Here is a 6,693-nt window from a genome sequence, read left to right on the forward strand (position 1 = left end):
ATTTGGAAATATTGAGAATAGCGGGAATTGGAGAGCGTTAATTATAATTAACGAGATAGGCGGGAAATGACGATTTTACCCTTGGAAGCCTTTCAAGGGGTTTATTTGGCTTAGGGGCATTATGGTCTTTTGACCCTAAGGATATATATGACATGAAGGCTGTAGAAAATACAGAGTTAAAACAGAGCCATCCTCATCCTCTCTTTCTCTCTCTCCCGTACAAACTCTCCTCCATCTCTCTTCCAAATTTTGAGAGCCACTTTGGGGCTTTGAGCTAGGAAATCAAAGGTGGCAGCTAGGGGACTTGTGTCAACCATTAAAGGGGATTCAAAACAGGTTCCAAGATGAGTTTTAGACTTTGGATTCAGGTGTTGCTCTATTTTCGTTTTAGTTTTCAGCTCATGATTTTTGATGTAGAAAGTGGGAATCAAAGGGGGTTTTTGTGTTGGTTTGATTGGGTTTTGATGAGGGTAAGCTATGGGTGTTATTTGGGGGTTTAATTGTATGTTTGGAGGAGGTTTGGAGTTGATTTGAGAGGCTGGTTTGAGAGGGAAAACGCAGGGTTAAATTTCTGGTACGTGTGGTCGTGTTGCTGGTCTGGGCTGGGCGCCGCGACGCAGCAGGGGTGCGCCGCGGCCCTTGGCGTCTGGCAGAGGGAGAGCCCTCTCTGTTTGAGGGCGCGCCGCAGCGCAGCAGGGGAGGGTCGCGGCCCTTAAGGTCAATTTTTCCAAAAACATGTTTTTAGCTTGGGGATTCAAGCTTTAGGCCTCGGGGTTGTACCTAGTACCCGGTTAAGTGGGGGATTGATGTCCCGGAGGCTAGATATTGGTTTGGGAACCTGTGTTGATCATTTTTATTGATGATACCTTATATTTGGTTATGACTAGGTGACCGCTAAAGGACTAAAAGTTGATCGGTCTCAAGGGTCGTTCTTTTAATCGTTCTAGCTCGACTTTGAGGTAAGAAAATTGCACCCTGTGTATATGAGACATGCATGGTTATTATTGATGCATGTCGGTTGATTATTATGTATGACATGCATGGTTATTATGATGCATGTTGGTTGATTAATGAGTATGACATGCGTGGTTATTATTGATGCATGTCGGTTGATTATTATGTATGACATGCATGGCTATTCTTGATGCATGTTGGTTGACTATTAAACGTGACATGCATGGCTGTTATTGGTGCATGTTAGATTGCTGGATTTATTGCATATGATGCATGAGAAACATGTGATTGGGACATGCTTTGTATACTGAGTATGATATCGTTCAGAGCTTGAGCCTCTGTGGTTATGCATAGCCCTAGTGGCATTGATACCTGTTTAGTAAGCATGCTAAATGCCTCGTTTATGGGTACAGAACATGAGATATATGGTTGGTGGCATGTCTTACTTGTGATTGACACTGACTAGTCAGGGACCGACTCTAAAGTCGAGAATCACGCATTGAATGGCTCTATGGCATTAATGCTAGACCGACCCTAAGGTCGAAGAACTTATAAGCGCTTGCCTGGTCTACAACCAGATGACTATAGCCAAGGTATATGACCCCGGTGACCGTTTGTCACATGGCTAAGGGACGTTGTCCATAGTTTCGACTCTAGAGTCGTGAGGAAGGTTATGTTGGTGAATAATCACCTTGCACCTGTCCTAATCAAACTCAAGAAAGGATCACTTATCAGTTAAGCCCTGGTGACCCTATCGTCACATGGCTAGAAGGAGCGATGCTCATTATTGTGACTTTTGGCTATTGTCACCTATTTGCTTGGACTGATAGTCCTGAATGGTTATTATGATCGTTGTTGATATTATATCATGCTTTATTGTGTTTTCTTGCTGGGCTTCGGCTCACGGGTGCTACGTGGTGCAGGTAAAGGCAAGAGGAAGCTGGAGCATCCTTGAGTTGGAGAGCTTAGGTGATGACGTGTACATATGCAGCTGCTCGTCCGCCACGGTCGAGGTTTAAAGTGGAACTAGGGTTGAACCCTGTTTTGCCGCTTAGAACGGCCTATTGTAAATATTTTCTGTAATAGACTCTGAAATAATATTTTCGGGATCCCAAGGTATATATTAAACGTTCTAGTGAAACGTTACATCCTAGCCAAGGTTTTAATCCCTAAACCGCTAATCATACTTAGCTCAAGATTTTGGCCAAATGACTCGATTAGCGAGTTTAGCACTGTTTACAAGGCACACCGTAACGGTCCCATGCTCCCTAGTACAATATGCAGGTAAAGCATTCACATTTTATTCAAACAGCTATGCACATAGCTACAGAAATAGTTACCATTCCTTGAGTGAAGTTATCTTCAGTGATGAGTGTACATGCCCAGCTTGTCTTCAGGAACCATAAACCTTGGCTCGCTCTGATACCAAGTTGTAATTAAGTTGTAACGCCCCAAACTCCAGGGACCATTACTGTGTGCCTTGTAAACAGTGCTAAACTCGCTAACCGAGTCATTTGGCCAAAATCGTGAACTTAGTATGATTAGCGGTTTAGGGATTAAAACCTTGGTTAAGATGTAACGTTTCACTAGAACATTTAATATATACATTGGGATCCCGAAAATATAATTTCAGAGTTTATTACAGAAAATATTTACAACAGGTCGTTCTAAGCGGCAAAACAGGGTTCAACCCTAGTTCCACTTTAAACCTCGGCCGTGGCGGACGAGCAGCTGCATGTGTACACGTCATCACCTAAGCTCTCCAACTCAAGGATGCTCCAGCTTCCTCTTGCCTTTACCTGCACCACGTAGCACCCGTGAGCCGAAGCCCAGCAAGAAAACACAATAAAGCATGATATAATATCAACAACGATCATAATAACCATTCAGGACTATCAGTCCAAGCAAATAGGTAACCGTAACGGTCCCTGGAGTTTGGGGAGTTACAATATCAGTTTAGCTTCTTGACCATTCTAGTGATAGAGAAAAGTAGGTACAAATTCATTAAAAAGTGAAAAACACCTAAAACAAAACAAAACTATTTTCTATTAACAGCACATTAGTTCATAAGAATATAGTGTCATGAGTTATCTAATTAGCTGTCATAAAATCATATTTAATTTCATTTATCTTATCTATATATAATATTCACATTTTGACAAACAGAGAATATAACCATCTTTCTTAACATTTCTTTATGTACATAGACAAAAAAAAAAAAGGATGGCAAGCACCTATTATTTATCTTTGTATAATATGCATTATATATATACAGAAATTTGGTTATTCATCAATAATATGTAAATGGAAGTTTGACTTAACTGATTGTGAAATAGGGGATTGAAGAACCAGATCAGCAACAAGGGGAGAAATCAAGACTTATACCCACTGATAATACCCCAAAACCAAAACAAAACTCAATACAAGTTTTACTTAACAAACTAAAACACTAAATATCAAAATCAAAGTTAAAAAAAAAAAATCAAAATGCCTTACCTCTTGAGCTACTCTGAGAGAGGCTTCAGTGAGGTGAAATTTGAGAGAGGCGAGGGAAAGAGGAGAGTGTGAGAAAGAGAGGCCCTGTGAGTGTTTAAATTAGCTAGCATACAACCTCTCTAGTTTTAATTTTCTGTGTTATCTCATTTAGAAACAAATATATATAATCAATATTCAAAACACTTTCTTGATATTAATTTGAAATCTAAAAAATAAAAAAAAACTATAGAAGAAACTAACAACTTCGTGAGTGATTGGGTTACCTGGGTCTTGGTTTAGCTGCTCCGTGCTCGTGTGTGCTCCAACAGCTCAACGGGAAAGAGTGAAGAGAGACTAAACATGGTGTTGGTCAGTCGGACTTTAGAGTATCGGGGCTTGAGGAAGAGAGAGTCGATAGACTCTGTTAGAGAGAGAGCTTTAACTAGGCGTGGTCATGGCATGATGGAGAGAGTCGATAGACTCGGTGAGAGAGAGCGCGATGGAGAATGGAGAGGGAACTGATAAAATGAGGCGAGAGAGAGAGAGGATGAGGTGTGATTAGGGTGATGGAGTTCAGATATTAGATGGGATGAATCCGAATGAGAGAGAGAGAGAGAGGAAACCCCCAAATGATATTTTTCATTTTCATTTGGCGCTAAGTATTTTCACTTGCCACCTCTTTGGGTAAAATTTCAGCTTGTTTTTTTTTTATTAGGATATATTTATAACACTTCTAAATATACGTAATATTTTAACATAATATATAAGCAAAATTGTTGTAGTGGAGGCTATGACATTTCGAGCTTGTACTCTTAAAGCATCGGGCTACTTGATCTGAAGACACCCGACAACGGATATACCCTAATGCTATGTCTTTCGAGCTTAGAAAGAACTTCGAGGTTAAATGTCTTCGAGGTTGCCATCTTGATTCAAGGGTTTAACATCTGGACCACAAACATGCGTTTTAGACATCTCGAGCTCACACTTGACGAGTCCAGCTTTCGAGGTCACAATCTCTGGTCTCGAAATCTGGGTGTAACAGTCGGGTTAAATAGTTAAGAATTAAGGAGGTTATCTCAAAAGCCTCAATAGATGCAATACTGCCATGAGCACCTTTGTAATCTACCTATCTTTAACAAGAATATTTCCTTTTCCATCCCAGTTGTTATTTTTTTTCTCCTATGAAAACACCCATATAACAGATATGCGCACATGGTGGGGATAAAAATGACCAAAGTGCTCAATGAGACAAATCTCACCGACCACTTGGGGGCAGAGTATATTGAAAAAAGAAATATAGAAATAAAGAGGGAAACCTTGCAAGGAACCTCTTGAATTCATGAGGGTTAGCTACCCTTATGAATATCAAGGGAGCCAAAAGTTCCTACAGGTATAACCTCACAACAAAGGCTAAACACCTCCGCGAGGGGTATGGTCTCAATGAGGGCATCCGTTGATGAACCTGGAGCACTTCTTGAGTTCATAAGGATTAGCTACCCTTATGGATGTCAAGGGAGCCAAAAGGTCTCACGAAGATAACCCCCTAATAAGGGCTAACACCTCCACGAGGGGTAAAGCCTCAAGGGGGACATCCACCAATAAGCCTAGAGCGGTCACCAAGTCATCTAGCCAAAAAGGGTCTAAGAAGAGACAGCCAAGCCCGACCTTGTATCTTGTGCTAAAGGCCCTACGACAGCACCAAGCGAGGCATGGCCTCGTGCCATGGACCCCTGCCTCACACCAACGCCTCGCAAGCCACTGTCTCGCGCCCCAGACCTCCGCCTCGCGACCCCATCTCATGCCACAGACCCCTGCCTCGTGCCAATGCCACGTAAAGCACCATCTCGCACCCCAGGCCTCCGCCTTATGACCCGTCTTATGCCACAGGCCCCTGTCTCACGCCAATGGCTCGCGAGGCACTGTCTCACACCCCAAGCCTCCACCTCACAACCCCGTCTTGCGCCACTGCCTTGCGACCCCCTCTCCCCCCTCATGTCCCTACCTCGCACCAACGTCTCGTGAGGAAAAAGACAAAAGGTAGGAAACACTTAGAAGCTCTCCCTGAAACTGACTCTCTCTCTCCAATTACTCTCTTCTTTTTCTCTCAAGAAGCTTTTCCAAGCTAACCATTGAACCAAGGTATTTTTGGGCTAGGTTCACAAGAAGTGGAGCTAGACTTAGATATTAGCTCAGTATTAGCTTGTGACTTCAAACAAAGATTGAGGTAAGCTTTGAATTATTATTTTGGCCATTAAATTATGAGTTTCTTGGCTGTGTTAAAGATGTTCTTAGACCCTTTTAGCTTATGGATTGAATTGGAGTTTTAATGAGGTTTCAAGCTAGCTTTCTGTTGGGTTTTATTGCTAGGAACATATTAGAACTATTGTGATAGTTAAATTATGTTATTGGGATGATATTGGGTTAATTTAGTTGAGATTTGACTGCTACAAATGGAGGTTTTCTGGGTTCGAAGGGGTCGAGTCGCGGCTCTAGAGCAAATGGGAGCAAAGGAATGAGGGCGGGCCGCAGCGCCACTATTGTAATGCCCTGAATTCTCCGATGTGGTTTAATGGCAATATTAGTAGGCCGGGAGGGCCATACTTGTTTAATTATGCCATTAAATGATATTATGCATGTATATGTGAATTATATTATAATATGATGTTAAATGCATGCATGTGGGTCCACATTTTAATTACAGGGGTGTGATGGCAATTTGGCCGTTGAGGGTATAATTGTATAATTGTATGCATGTCGATGATATGTGTTGAGACCACATTATAATGTGGGTTGGTTCGAGCTATTCGGCATGAGACGATCTTGGATTATTAATTAGCGGTTTAGTCACAACAGGTTTAAGTGCGAGGCTCGGGTTGAGTCTCGGGGTGATTTTAATGATTAAAGCGTTACCAGGTATTAAAGGGTAATGGGGTGTGATTTAATGGTGTTAGAGATTATCGAGAATAGCAGGAATTGGAGAGCGTTAATTATGATTAACGAGATAGGAGGAAAATACCAAATATGCCCTTGGGAGCCTTTAGAAACTATTAATTGACCTAGGGTTAAAATGGACATTTCACCCCTAGGATAGATATACTAGTGTTGGCTAAAAGAAGGTAGTAAAAACAGAGCAAGTTTTTTAGTTCTCCCGTACCTTCTTCTCTTCACCTTTCTTTGTGATTTTTGAACCAATCTTGAGGATTCTAGCTTGGGAAGCAAGCCTTGGGAGTCTAGGAGTGTGTTCCGCCATTAAAGAGCATCATA

Source organism: Humulus lupulus, chromosome 4 (genome assembly GCF_963169125.1).
Source record: "Humulus lupulus chromosome 4, drHumLupu1.1, whole genome shotgun sequence".
In the NCBI taxonomy this organism is placed as follows: Eukaryota; Viridiplantae; Streptophyta; class Magnoliopsida; order Rosales; family Cannabaceae; genus Humulus; species Humulus lupulus.